Source organism: Myotis yumanensis, unplaced genomic scaffold, assembly GCF_028538775.1.
Source record: "Myotis yumanensis isolate MYYU_CA2020_CCGP unplaced genomic scaffold, mMyoYum1.0.hap1 SCAF_6, whole genome shotgun sequence".
NCBI classification, from domain to species: domain Eukaryota; kingdom Metazoa; phylum Chordata; class Mammalia; order Chiroptera; family Vespertilionidae; genus Myotis; species Myotis yumanensis.
Window position 1 is genome coordinate 36,736,073 of NW_027223757.1, and position 15,885 is coordinate 36,751,957.

A 15,885-nucleotide genomic window follows, 5' to 3' on the forward strand; every position below is an offset into this window, starting at 1 on the left:
CCCGGCCTCCTGGCTGCGGGGGTGGCTGCAGCGCCGGGGGCCGGGGGGCTCCGTAAAGGAAGCTCCGCGTTTGCGTGCTTGCGCCGCGGGTCTGGGTCTGAAGACCTAAGGGTGAAGCGAGTGCGGGGATCCCTTTCTCCGCTGGGGAGCAGGCGGAGCGGGGCTGTTGCCTCCGATGCCTGGGAATGGGGGGTGCCTCGTGGCGAGTTGGGGAGCCGTTCCCTCGGCTCCGATGTCGGCAGTTCTCGCCCATTGTGCCACCCAGATAATTATTCAACTATGCAGCATCCATTGCACCTTTCCCGTTTTTCTTCTCCCCTGGCTACAGCGTGCCCCCTAGCTTCAGTCCTCAGGCGCCTTCTCTTGCACTTGCTGATGATGAGCTGGAATAACGATGAACAGAGAGCACATCTGACCTGAACGCTCACAACCTGTCCTGTAGCCGATTGATTAGCTGATCCCCAGCTAGACGGGGTACTTTCATACGACTCGGGCTAGTCCTATCCTTGGGTTATATTTTCATTTTTTCCTTTGGTGTTAGATTCGCGTATTAGCCAAGTCTTATTTCTGTCCGGTAATCGATGTAATTGATTTATTGGTTTTTCAACCCGTCTGATGTTCTTGAATTTAATTTGTATGGTAGGTAACTTTCACTTTTCTAATGGTTGATAGCACTATATCATCATCGCACATGCAGTTTCAACCTTTGAACTCTCAGGAACAGCTTTTCTCATGCCCTAAGTTTCTGAGTTAGGAAAAGTATATTTATGTCGAATCTTTGAATAAAGTACATGGTATAAAATTTCTCAAGCATTCAATAAGAAAAGTTTTGGAATTCTTTATTTTCTAATAACAGAATAAATGATGCTTATCATAGTCTGCAGCTGAACGAAAGGAAGCATTTAATATTTAAGATGGAGTTGTAATTATGGTAACAACCTTTTCCTAATTTATCTAAATTTCATTTTTTGTTCATTTCTCTCTTTGCATTATCATGTATTGAATTACTTGCTACAGGATTTTTTCCTCTTTTTTCTAACTTACGTCTACAAGGATGGGTAGGCTCTAATTTTGCATGATCTAACTGAAAGGTGAATTATTTTTTGAAAATGGAAGAAACAACTTAGTTATTTGATACTACGTTAAACACTGTTTACATCTTATTATATTAAAATAAATGATTCCCTACCAAAAATAAGTGTTTTCTTTTTGTTTTCGTAATCCTCCCTTTCCAGCTTTTCTTGTTTGAGCTTGTTGCCATAACCCTCTAGATAAAGTGGAATGCACACAGGCACTGCAGAGGCAGCTGCTTTAAGGTACAGTGATTGTTTTGTGGCACTTGAAAGTGGCGCACATATAATTTGATGGGGTAGGATCAGTTGCTTGCTTAGGAAGTGACCTTGCAGTTTACAAAATGGACACCTTTGTGCCTTGATTTCCTTATATGTAAATGGTGATAAAATACCCATTTATTCCACTACTAAGTAGAATGCATAAATTCAGTAAAGATGTTTTCGTAATGCTTTTAAAGATTTAAAAAATGTTTTAACTGATGAATGATGAAAAATATTTCAGTGTAAAATTTCATGAGAAAATGTCAGGATTTTTCTTGACGTTTTAGAATGGTTGATTTACATTGCATTTTGCTTTGGAAGGGTATGGCTCTAAATTGAAGAATGTTTCTCATATATCAAGAGTTTTTAATAATTTAATAGGTATTATAGTTAATATCAGTATGTAATATCTAAATATAGGTATGGTTAGTATGGGTGAAAAAAGTTATAGTACTTGGTAATAAGCAAGCAGAATATTGATTTAAGTTTGTGAAAAATAAAATCTCCAGAAAACATTAAGGCCTTTTTCATTAAAAACTTGTAGCTGACAAAATCCAAAATGCATAGTTGTGATCATTTGTAAGATACGCTGTGGAGCTACTTTATTATTCAGGTTTGTAAATAATTATATATTTAGAACTGAGCATTAAGTTCCTAACTTAAAATGGTCCCTGACAATGTATGACTATCGTATAATACTTTATTCATTTTGCTTTATTTTCAGAATAGTTGAAGGTGCCATTTCCAAATGCTTGATTTTCATTATCACAGTACATAGTAGCTTTTGATTTATTTTCATAGCAAAAACCACTATTAAAATATATTATTAGAGATCTACAAAAACAGTGCTTTTGGTTCCTTTGTGAGGCTACTTTATATAGATGAGACTATTCAGTGTCTTCAAAATTACTATTGTATTGGGTTATTTTTTTGGAAAATTAATTTGGTTATATTTTTTAGTGTTTTTTAAAAATGACCAACTGAAATTCAGCTGTCATTATCACTTGGGTACATACAGTTAACTCAAGGTTTTTTTTTAAGCTTCTTGAGGACAGGAACTGATTTGATGTTTTTTATCATAAATCTAAAGTTGTTAATACAGTGTGTAGCAGGTTGTAGGGGCTCATTGTTTTTTGTTGTTGAACAGATTAAATGAATGAGTGAAGAATATCCATTGATTTAATGTACTGAGTAGAAATTTTAAAAATAGATTTATCAAACAAATTTTAATTCATGAAACATAAACTTTATCTCAAGAGAAAAGAAAAATGTATTTGGATGTTTTTTGAATTTCCACTTATCTGTTCAGATATAGTTTATTTACCCATACATATTTGGAACTAGCTCTAGATATTGTATAATGTATACATTGTCAACTCTTTATATATGAAATGATAATATTTTTCTTCTTACCTATTATAGCTCTCTACATGAAAATATACACGAAAAGTTTTGTTTTTCCTAAATGAGTATAGAAATGTTTGATTTTTTTTTAAACTTCGGTTTTCCAGTGAAATATTAATAAAAAGGTGTATGTAGATTATATCCTGTGCTAAATGTTCAAAATACCTAACTTTAAAAATAATGGTCCCTGAGGTAGAGCTTTGTATAAAATGGCACTTTTTCTGAAATGTGTTTTTAGCTTATCACATAGAGTTTATAATTTTGAATCATTGTGTATTGGTACTTCCTAACTTAAAATGGGATTGATTATACCTTAAAACTTATAAAATGATTTATAACTTGGAATTTACTTTCTCATAAACAGGAAACTTAGTGGTTACATGAATAAACAGCCCACCAAAATCCATAATATACCTTAATTAGAGAATTAGGCTAACTAATAATACTAGAGAATTAAAAAACTATAATAATTTGTACAAAAATAATATTGAACATATTGTGTACAGCAATACTTCTATAGAAAAGTCAATTCAGAATCTACCTCAAAATGCTAGGAATACATATCTCTTGTGTTAGACTTGACAACATTATTAGGAACTTGATCTCTGATACCCACTGGACATGGAGAAGAGGGTCTTCTTCAGAAAGTGGTACAGCCTCACGTCTGAAGCAGTAATCAGAGAATGGGAGAAATTGGAAGGAGCTAGGAACTTCTATGTAATGTTAGACCAGTCATTTTAGCTCTCAAGAAAGGTCTTTCATTTTTCTCAATTGTAAAATGAGGACGTTGAAGTAGATGACCTATGTGGGTCCTTTCAATTACAAATAAAATTCAAAGGCACTTAGAAGCTCATTATAACCTTCCCCCCCACTGAGGGTTCATTTTTTTCCTTTCTAGTATTAATGCTTATATGCTTCCTGTTAGGGAATTTTTTTCTTTCTCGATCTACCTCTGAAAAGATTGTAGTCTTAATCTTTTTTTCAAATGCCTATGCTTGAAAGCTAGACTTTTTAGTTTTTTAAAGGAGAGTTTTTGTTATGGTGGTCAAAATTGATTTGTTGCACATGTTACTAGGAATAGGGAAGTCCAAAGAATGGGTAAATTTTCTTTTCGGGGAGAATGGAGAGTCTTGGATGATGAATTTGATTTTGGATATGTTGAATTTGGGTTAATGAAACATTATTGTATTGCTCTCTGGCACACTCATAGCACAGGACTAAATATTTACAGGGATGTTAGGTTGTTTGTATAAGTAATTTAGAGGTGACAGTTCAAGATTCTGGAAAGAGATGGATTTATGCATAAAATAGAGTGTAGAAAAGAACTGGGATATAACAAAACTGTTGACTTCTGACTTAATAATTACAGAGTGTGAATTAAGGAGAGCCAGAAGAGAATGTCAAATGTGTGATCAGATATGATGTTTGTGTTGCATTCTGATTTGACTGTTCTGTTGGGACTAGGGTTTGAGGTCTAGGGCAGTTCTCCTTTGAAGAGGAATGTGAAATGCTAATGAGGTAGGAAGGGAGGCAAAGGTAGAAAAGTATGTTGATGGTTTTGAAAATAGAGGAGAATAAAAGGATTACAGGAACTTAATAAGGACAAATTTTATAATGAGAAGTTGGATTGGTAGGATAGAATATGAGGTGTGAAGGGGACATTTTGGAGATGGAGTTCTTGGAGGTAGGACTTTTAGGGAGTGCACAGATACTTGATGTGCTTAGTAGTAGAAGGGTAGGGGTCACTCCTCGATCTTCAGGACTGGAAATACTGACCGTGGGAACCCTCAAGACAGATTGATTTGATTCTGAATTGATTTTTCTACAGAATTACTGTTAGACACAATATGTTCAATATTATCTTTATACAAATTATTATCATTTTTTAATTATATGACCAACAAATCAATTAAGACCACTTTAGAAAGCATTGCTCTACTCTACATGCTTCTAATTCTAACCCTCGGGTTGGCAGGCAGTATAGGCCACATCATTTGGGGTAGGAATATTGGTGAGAGAAAAGGGGTCATGCATTACTAGTGAGTGCTTAACTATAAGTGTATTCTCCTTCTTACTTGAAAAAATAAGTCTTTTTTATTATGATAGAGGCAGGGAACAGCTGTGTACCCCGTCAGGGTTAATATAATAAAAATCATCATTTTCATTGTCCGTCTAGTCATGGAATTAAATGAAATACAGCACGTCTCTTATATGTGTTTATAAAGGACTTCTTAGTTTCATTCATTAGCATTAAAAAGAAAATATAAATTTCTTTTTTGTAATGTTACACTAAGTACAAAAAGATGACATTAATGACCTGTCATCAGTTGAACATGAATTTTAAAATATAGTAGGGATGGATTTAGGAGTTCTCCAACTAATTTTAAATTCATTATATTTGCTTATTAAAAGCCTGTTATGTGAGAGGTCATGAAACTGCTGGTTAAAATAGTATTTTCTGTAATATCCTTATGGAGTCTTTTTTTAGGGTAAAGTGAGATAATTGCTATAAAAAGGCTTTTGAATTAAGTCTACATTAATATAAGATATTACTGTTACACTCTCATGGGACCAGAACCATAGTTAAGGCCCTGATTTACATTTTAATGAAATTATTTTAGTATTTTAATACTTCTAATGTATGTAATAAATTAGTAGAATAAAAGTATTTGTTTTGGTATTTATCAATTTAAATTTATTATTTTTAGTTTTTAAGTTATCAGGAATATTGAACTTAAACTAAAGAAAGATGGTGATAGTCTATTGAAATTTTTCACTTATTTTTCTTTTTAAGTTTTTTGTTTCTATTTGAATCTGTTTTTTTATCTGCAGCTTCCTCCCCAAATAATGGCAGAGTTATCTATAATTGACTTTATTTTAGGATGACAGTGAACCCTTAAGTTAGATATAGATGTATAATCTCACTTTAAGAACATTTAATATGAAACCACTAATGAAGTGAATATGGATAAAAGTAATAAAAAAAGGCTCAAGCACTAAGTCTTAGAATACTCTAAGGGTTATAGGTTCGGAAGATAAGGAGGAGGTAGAAAGAAAGCCATGAGTTTGAGGTCTTCTAAAAGCCAAATTAAGGAAGTGATTTCAAGGAGTGAACAACTAACTGTCAGATGCCGTAAAGAGATTGAGAGAAGAGGCCTGACACTTAATTACTGGTATAGCAGATAACTGACCTTGGTAAGATGGTTTGGTATAGTGCTGAGAATGAAAGCCTGAATGGAACAGATTTAAGTGAGAATCCTGTGAGAGAAATCAGAGAACTCATTCAAGGACTTCTGCCATAAAGAAGAGCAGAGAAATCAGGGTGTGTGTTGGAGGTTTGGGGTAGATAGAGTGGGATGAAGAGGCTTGTTTTTAAGATGGATGAGATTATAGCATAAGTCTATGCTGATAGTAGTGATCTGATGGGGAAAGAGGGGGACAGATGGTGATGCAGAAGAAAGGATAATTAAATAGCATTTGGGAACTGGTTTGGAATTCTGGAGAAATTTTTGACTTCGACATAGGCAAATTACAAATGCCTAGTAACCCATCTCATCTACTATTTTATAGTTGTAGATTGTTTTTAGTGATAGGGATAGGAATTGATAAAGCCACATACAGTTTTCCATTGTGATAACTGCATTTATTTTCAAGTCAAGAATAGGATTGTAATATGTTGACAAAAGAGCAAATCTCATTGATCTACCCATTTCTCCAAACTTGCACTGTTTTAATTTATTGGTCTTCAAGATTTTTTGCATACATATTCCTAGAAACATTTTTGAAAAACCAAACCATACCCTCTTGCACATTGAAGTTGATGTCTAATATTACTATCATAAATTTAAATCATGTATTTTTGGTAATAGCTGGTAGAAAATAAGCATTTTTAGCATAATAAGAATAATGGAATAAAAAGTTAATGCTATTTGATTAGATGGATTTTTGAGAACTTTATTGAACTATAATTGCCAAACAATAAATTGTTAGATAAGTTTTGACTTGTGGGTTCATTCTGAAACCATCATGACAAGATAATGAGCAACCTCCCCCCTTCATAATCTTTCTTTGTATTCCCTGTATCCTACCTCTTTCTACTTTCACCAATCCCAATGTCCATTGTAGGCAACCACTAATCTACTTTCTGTCACTATAGGTTAGTTTGCATTTTCTAGAACTTTATAAATGGAATCATATAGTATGTACTCTTATTTGTTTGGCTTCTTTCGCTCAGCATGGTGATTTTTAATTTACCCATGTTGATCCATATATCATTAGTTAATTTTATTGGTGAATACTATTGCAATCTATGAATACTGTTCCAGTGGATAACAATTTGTTATTCATTCATCTGTTGAGGAACATTTGGGTGGTTTTAGGTTTTGGCTATTTCAAATACAGCTGCTGTGAACATTCATGTACAAGTCAATGTTTGGACATATACTTTCATTTTTCCTGAGTAAATACCTACAAGTAGAATAGTTGGGTCATACAGTAGGCATATATTTAACTTTGTAAGAAAGTACTGAAGTGTTTTTCATAGTGGTCATGTCATTTTATATTTCTACAAGCAAGGTGTGAGTTCAATTGTTCTACCTCCTTGCTATTCTAATTTTAGCTATTATAGGTTTATAGTGGTATATCATTGTGGCTTTAATTTGCATTTCCCTAAAGACTAATGAATGATGTCATTAGTCTTTTCTTTTGCCGTTTGTATATTTTCTTTTGTGAAGTATCAGTTCAAATCTTTAGCTATTATATATTGGGTTATTTTCTAATTGAATTTTAAGGGTTCTTTATTCTAGATATATGTGCTTTATTATATGTGTGATTTGCAAATATTTTCTCTCAACCTGTGGATTGTCATTTCATTCCCTTAACAGTCTTCCAAAAAACAGTAGTTCTTAATTTTGTTGAGTTCCAATTTAACATTTTTTTTCTTTTATGGATTGTGCTTTTGGTGTTATCTAAGAAATTTTCGCCTAACCAAAGGTCACAAAGATTTTCTGGGGTTTTTTTTTTGTAGAAGTTTTATAGTTTTACATTCTATGTTAGGTATGTGAACCATTTGTATATGGTGTGAGGTAAGGATCAAAGTGTTATTTTTTAATATAGATATCCAATTATTGTAGCAATATAAAAAATTATTTCTGTATTAAATTGCCTTACACTTATGTCAACTTCTGGACACTTCTCTTCCCTTGACTATTTGTCTCTTCACATCAATACTACACTATCTTGAATTATGTAGCTTTATAATAAATACTGAGGTCAGATAGTATAAATTCTCCAGTATTGTTTTTCTTTTTCAAAAGGCTATGTATTTCTTCTTGAGTAAGTTTTAATAGTTGTGTCTTTAATGGTATTTATCCATTTCTTTCATGTTTAATTTATTGGCGTAAGTTGTTTATAATATTCTCTAACTATTCTTTTAATATCTCTAGAATCTATAGTGATATCACTCCTCTCATTCCAGATATTGCCAATTTGTATTACTTCCTCCTCCCTCCCCTCCCCATTAGCCTGGTTAGTGATTTAGCAGTTTCATTGATGTTCTCAAAGAACCAGCTTTTGATTTCATTGATTTTTTTTCCTCCATTATTTTTCTGTTTTCTATTCTATTGATTTCTGCTCTCATCTTTACTATTTCATCTCTTGCTTATTTTGAGTTAAATTTGCTCTATTTTTCTCTATTGAAGTGAAAGTAGTTGAGGCCATTCATTTGAGATTTTTGTTCTTTTCTAATATAGACATTTTAGTGTTATATATTTCCCTCTATGTGCTGCTTTAGCTGCTTTCCTCAAATTTTGATTTTTTTTCCAGTTTACTCAGTTCAAAATCTAATTTTTAAAAATTTATTCCTTGATTTGGGGCTATTTACAAAATATGTTTTCTAGTTCTTAGATATATAAGAATTGTCCAGATATCTTTCTGTTATTTCTAATTATACTGTGGATAGAAAACATACATTGTGGGACTTGAACCCTTTTAAATTTATTCTGACTTGCTTTATGGCATAGAATAAGGACTTTCTTGGTAAACTTGAAAACATGTGTATGCTGATGTTTGGGGATGGGATGTTCTATAAAATTCAGTGAGGTCAAGTTGGTTGATAGTGTTCTTCAAGACCTCTATGTGCTTATTGATTTTCTGCCTACTTGGTTCAATTATTGAAGTAGAGATGGTGAAATTTTTGCCTATACCTGTGGACTTTCCTGGGGTTTTTTTTTCTTGCAGTTTTATTTTTACTTTATTTTGAAGCTCTTTATAAAGTGCATAAACATTTTAGATTATTACATCTTTTTGATGAATTGACTCATTTATTATTATGAATGATGATCCTATTTATCTCTGCTTATATTCTTTCTCTAAAATCTACTTTGTCTAATTAGTTAATATAGTCATTCAATCTTTTTCCCTTAGTATGATGTATCTTTTCCCATCCTTTTACTTTTAACCAATTTATGTCTAAAGCAGATTTTTTATAGGCAACATGTGGATGAGTCTCATTATTTTTCCCATTCTCACAGTCTTCCTTTTAGTTGGCATGTTCAGATCCTTTATAATTAATGAGATTATTGATATGGTAGAGTTTAAACCTACCATTTTCCTACTTGTTTTCTTTTTTACCTTAATGTTCATCAGTTCCTTTTATTTCCTTTTTTGTCTTTTAGATTTAGTAGGGGTTTGTTTTTTTGGTCTTTTAAAAATTCTTTATTGTTTAAAGTATTACCTATGAATTCTTTTCCCCCCATTGATCACTCCCCACTTGTCCCGTCCCCCCTTCACCCCCCCCCCCCCCCCCCCCCCACTGGCTGTGTCCATCGGTTATGCTTATATGCATACATACAAGTCCTTTGGTTGATCTCTCCCCCCCTTCCTCCACTTCCCCCTGAGGTTGGATGGTCTGTTCGATGCTTCTATATCTCTGGATTTATTTTAGTTCATCGGTTTATGTTGTTCATTATATTCCATGTATGAGTGAGATCATGTGATATTTCTTTTTCCGACTGGCTTATTTCGCTTAGCATAATGCTCTCCAGTTCCATCCATGCTGTTGCAAATGGTAAGAGTTCCTACTCTTTTACAGCAGCGTGTATTCCATTGTGTAGATGTACCACAGGTTTTTAATCCACTCATCTGCTGATGGGCACTTAAATGACCTATATAGACCCCTTACGAAAGAGGACATATAAAAGGCCAAGAGACATATGAAAACAAGCTCAAAGTCACTAATCATCCCAGAGATGCAAATCAAAATGACGATGAGGTACCATCTCACACCTATCAGAATGGCTATCATCAACAAATCAATAAACAACAAGTGCTGGGGAGGATGTGGAGAAAAAGGAACCCTCATGAACTGCTGGTGGGAATGCAGACTGGTGCAGCCACTGTGGGAAACAGTATAGAGTTTCCTCAAAAAATTGAAAATAGATCTCCCATTTGACCCAGTGATCCCCCTGCTAGGAATATAGCCCAAGAAACCAGAAATACCAATCAGAAAGGATATATGCACCCCTATGTTCACAGCAGCACAGTTTACCATAGCTAAGATTTGGAAACAGCCTAGTAGGTTTTTTTTACGATTCCATTTTGTCTCCTTTGTTGGCTTAATAGCTGTATCTACTTGTGAAATTTTAGTGTTTGCTTTAGAGTATATAGCTATTTATTCTAATATTAATTCACAAATTAATTTACCCAGCTTTCAGATTAAGGACTTAACATTTGCCACTTTGGGCTCATACTCATTTGGACATTGGAGTCATATCCACCTGGATTCAAATCCCAGCCATGCTATTTGTGCAGTGTAGGATTGCTTACACTTTCTACCTTACTCTTGTTTATAAAATGGAGTTAAACTCTTCATAGTTTTTTTGTGAGATAGACAGCATCTAGATACCTAACAACACAGTAAGCACTATAGTTGGTACCTACTTGAAAAAATTATTTTATGAATATCTCTTATGGATTCTATCTTTATATCATTCTACTTCTCTAGCCAACCTAATTAAAACACTTATTACTTTTTTAGATTAGTTGATGGTCTGCTACTCTTCTGCCTTTCCCAGTTTGAATGAATCCTCCTGTCAAGTTATTCTTTTTTCTAATCATCAATCATATCACATCATTTTTCTATTTAAAACTATTTTCACCTGCTGCTCACTTTCAAGATTAAGGACAAATTCTTCATCCTGACAAGCAATGTAGCCTATTGTATCTGTCTTCAACTTGTTTTTCCATTCTTTATTTTCACTACTTTCCTACTTTTACTCTATATAGTTCAGTCAAACTGCATTTCTCTTTCCCATATATGTAATATAGTTTCCTGTATCTAACTTTGTTGTTGCTGTTTTATATGTCTGTGAAAAGTTTTGTATTTCTGAAAATTACCTTTTGTACCAGTGTTCACCTGTCACCATCCTTTGCATCTTTGAAGGCTCTCATCAAATATTACTTATTTCATGAAGTATTTCCTGGTATTTAGCTGGTTGTGGTCTTTCCATTCATTATATTTCTACAATGACCTGTGCTTATATCACTGGCCTTATTCTCTTTTGGGTTATACAGGGCCAAATTCCTTAATCTGTAGTTCTGAAGTCCAAAAGTCAAGTCAGTGGTTGCTTGCAGACATGGGCCAAGGGATGGATTCCCAAGGGGCACAGAAAACTAGGGGTGACTGTGGTGGTTTTACAGTGTTAAATTGTGTTAAAAATTGTTTTAAAACTGATCAAACTTTAATGTACAGTCTGTTAACTTCTGTTGCTGCTCAATGAATTACCACAAATAATAGCAGATTAAAACAACTATGAGTTACCTCAGTTTTGTAGGTCAGGAATCTGGATGGGCGTGGCTGGTTTTCTGTTTAGGGTCGCACAAGGCTGAAATCAATGGATCTGCTGGGCTGCATTCCTTTCTGGAGGCTTTGGGGGAAAATCAACTCCCAAGCTCATTCAAGTTTGCAGAATCCAGTTCCTTGCATTTTTAGAATTGAAGTTACTGTTTTATTCCTAGCTGTCAGCCAAGAGTTGCTTTTAAGTTCCTAGAGGCCACTTAGGTCCTTTCCAAGTGGCCCCTCCATCTTCAAGCCAGCAATGACATAGAGATTCATGAGTTGAATCTCTGACTTCCTAGTCTGTTATCTCTGTAGAAACCACTCTGCTTTTAAAGGGCTCGTGTGATGAAATGCGTGCATATAATTGAGATCAGCCATATTATGTCTTCAAAATCTTTCCTAACACGTCATATAATTTTAGTGGCACTAGGGGCTGGAGATCTGGGGGCCATCTTAGAATTCTGCCTATCACATGCAGTATATTGTGCTTGTTATACCTTAATAAAGTTTACACATATTTTTCTAAAAATAAAAAGACAAAAATAATAACAAATGTTTGCAAAAGAATGATTGTGATATGTAGATTTATTTTCCTCACTGATTTGATTTAGCATAGCATTTCTGTGTTCTAAGTCAGGGAATAGAATTAAAATAGTAATATACCTAGCACCTTTTCTATATTTGTATTTTCTTTCACCTGCAATGAGAGGCAACAGTAGGAAGGTGAGGATGTAATTAAGAATCAAAAAGAATAGAAAAGAGGTGATTTTGTAAGATTCTTCATAAGTCCTTGACTCAAAAATTGTGATTAATAAATATTGTGGCTTAATGTGTATCTACAAATCTAAACTTAATATTTTAAAATTCCTATTTATTAAACTTATACAATAGGTGAATTAGTGTAGCTGTGTATTTTATTGATCCTGTTATTTAGACCAAACTTGGAAGTCTTAAATTTACAGAATTCTTACATTACAGAATGTAAGGAATACTGTTTCTATAGCATGGAAGAGGTTTTATCTACTCATCATTTACTTTCCAGACAGGATTAAATCAAGAATTACAAACTTAATCTTTTGTTATAATTATTTATTATGTAATGGCTACATGTTTTAGAAATTTAAAAAATGTGATAAGACAAGATGCAACTTTAGAATAAAATGTGGTTTGTCTTGATTGTGTCATTCCACTTGATCATGGTGTATTATCCTTTTAGTGTGCTGTTGAATTTTGTTTGATAGTATTTTGATGAGAATTTTTGCATCTATGTTCATCAGGCCTGTAGTTTTCTTGTATTGTCCTTATCTGGCTTTGGTGTCAGGGTTTGTTGGCTTCATAAAATGAGTTTGGGAATGTTCCCTCTTCTATTTTTTTAAAATATATTTTATTGTTTTTTACAGAGAGGAAGGAAGAGGGATAGAGAGTTAGAAACCCCCCACTGGGGATATGCCCGCAACCAAGGTACATGCCCTTGACTGGAATTGAACCTGGGACCCTTGAGTCTGCAGGCTGACGATCTCTATCCACTGAGCCAAACCGAGCCAAACCGGTTAGGGCTTCCATTATTTTTTTTAGAAGAGTTTGAGAAAGATTGGTTTTCTTATTTAAATGTTTAGTAAAGAGTTAGAAGAATTGGTATTAATTCTTTGGAAGTTAATAGAACTTATCAGTGAAAGTCTGATCCTGGGATTTTCTTCATAATTAAATAGTTGCTTTAGAAAGGTATGTGTGTATGTGTGTCCTCTGTACCCAGTAACCTAAAGAAAATTTCTTTTTGCTTTCTTACAGTTTATTGTCTTGTTCTTTTTTCCCTTATCAATCAACTGTTGAACATCTTCTGTTGTTGAGATCTTGGAAACACAAGCTGAGTAAAGCAAGATTTTTGCCCTCTAGGAGCTCTCGCTTGAACATAAACATACAACACAAAAGAGTGTAATTGTTAGTATTTAGGTAGATGCATATATAGGTCAATGTCTTCTACAAAGAATAGATGGTTGCATCTGCCTCGGAGATTCAGTAATGCTTCAGAAAAGAGGTAATACTTGAGTCTAGTCTTGAACAATTAAGTATTCTCTGTGAGGATAAGAAAGGGAAAGGCATGCTAGAAGAACACCATGAAAAAAGGCATGACTGTAAAACAGCAAGGTGTGTTCAGAGTGATTTGAGTAAGGCAGGAGGAGTGTAGTGAGAAATGCGCCAGGAGACATACGGAGGGGCTAAATTCTGGAGAACTTGGGATAGCCTCAGAGCAAGGAGTCATTGAAGGTTTTTTTTGTTGTTGAGTGAAGCTGACTGTCAATAAACATCTATATCAATAAAGTTATAAAGAGAGCAGCATATTAAACCCACTGAAAGCAGAAGGAAAGAAATAATAAACCATTAGTAATGAAGTAGCAAGCAACGTACAGTAATGAAATTCTGTAAAGCCAAAATTGGTTCTCTAAAAAGACTAATAAAAGTGATGACCCCATTTTCATAAAGGAAAATAGAGGATGCATAATTAATCAGTATAATAAGTGAAATCAATGTAATAAATGAAAAAATATTTTGTAACTTTATAATCCTAGGAAAATTATAAGAATTTGATGTCAATAAATCTAAAACTTCAGATGAAGTAGGTAAATTCCTAGAAATTCAGCTTAGCAAAAATTACTTTAAAAAAATAGAGAATCTCAAAAAGTCTATGACAAAGAAAATTCACAATATTAAACGGTTCCACAAAGAAAACTTGAGGCTAAATTGTTTCATAAGTGAACTATACCATACATTTAAGAAAAAAATAATGCATTTCTTATATAAATTACTCCAAAGAATAGTGAAAGGGAGCATATTCCAACTTGTTTTATTAGGCCAGCATAACCTTACTATAAAGCAAACTAAAAAACTTCTCAAGGACATTACACAAAAGGAAAATAATGGAGCAATTTCTCTCATGAATATAAATGCAAAATTTACAACATAGTAACAAACCAAAACCAAATCCAGTTGTATATAAAAAAGATATAATCTCCCTATTTTGAGGTCAGCTGATTAAACTTAATTATCCATATCTGCTACCTTAATTTCCCTTTGCCCTGTAATATATTCACAGATTCTGGGGACTAGAAAGTGGATAGCTTTGGAGGGCCATTATTCTGCCTATCACGTCCATCTCAACCAAGCTGGGTTTATTCCAAGGATGCAAAGTTGTTTAACATAAAAAAAAAATCAACACCAATGTAGTTTATCACATTAATAATAAAAGAAAGTTACATGATCCTCATAGATATAGGAAAAACATTTGATAAAATCAACATTCATGATAAAACAAAATCTGAGCAAACTAGAAATATATAGGAACGTCCTTAATCTGTTAAAAGATGTCTACACAACAAAGCAACACAAAACCTGATAGCAGACATTTTGTGAAATGTTGAAGGCTTTTCCTTTGGTTTAGGAAAAAGACAAGAATGCTTGTTATCATTACCTCTATTTCACATTGTTAAAGGTTCCAGCTAGTAATGAAGAAGAAATGAAACAGATTGGAAAGGAGAAATAATCATTATTCAAATATGATAGATTATATACATTTTAAAAATCCAAAATAATTACAGATAGGTTAGTAGAGATTAGGAAAGTATCTGGATATATGGTCTGTTCAAAAATCAATTATATATATAGATATAGATAGATAGATAGAAGATAGATATATGATAAAGAGAAAATAAAACACAAAATATACCATTTCCAGCATTGTAAGAAAAATTCACATATATACCAGCAGATCTAATAAAGGATGTATAAGACTTCTATTCTTAAAACTATAAAACATTAAGAGACGTTTTTAAATACCTGAAATAATTGGGGAGATAATATATTCATGAATAGGAAGATAGTGTTGTATAGATATCAGTACTCCCTAATATGATCTATAGATTTAGTGCAATTCCAATAAAATTCCCAATGGGGTATGTGTGTGTGTATAATTTGATAATCTGACACTAAAATTAAATAATAAAAAAATAAAATTCACATGGAAATACAAAGGGCCAAGAATAAACGCATTTTTTAAGAACAAGATAAGAGAGCTTGCCCCATTGTATATCAAAACTTATTCTGAAGCTCCTTTAAGATAGTGTGTCATTAGCCCTGGCCGGTATGGCTCAGTTGATTGGCCATCATCCCATACTGAAAGGTTGCTGGTTTGATTTCTGGTCAGGGCACATGCCCTAGTTGTGGGCTCAGTCCCTTTGTTTCTCCCTTTCCCTTCTTCTCTCTCAAAATCAATTTTTTAAAAATTTAAAAGATACCGTGTCATTAGCTCAAGGTAGA

The 15,885-nt window shown here is 33.4% G+C and overlaps 1 protein-coding gene across 7 annotated transcripts in view; it reads left to right on the forward strand.

The window, feature by feature from the left end:
* The window catches only part of WASF1 (WASP family member 1), a 35,532-nt gene that overhangs the window by 1,686 nt on the left and 17,961 nt on the right, over positions 1-15,885 (forward strand). The window contains exon 2 of one of the 7 annotated variants that reach the window (XM_070417924.1): positions 1,236-1,316. The exons of 5 other annotated variants lie outside the window; for them this stretch is intronic. The gene's annotated coding sequence lies outside the window, so the exon portion shown is untranslated. Of the gene's footprint in view, positions 1-513; positions 640-1,235; positions 1,317-15,885 lie in introns of those variants that run through there. One more of the 7 variants, XM_070417926.1, reaches the window with a different exon arrangement.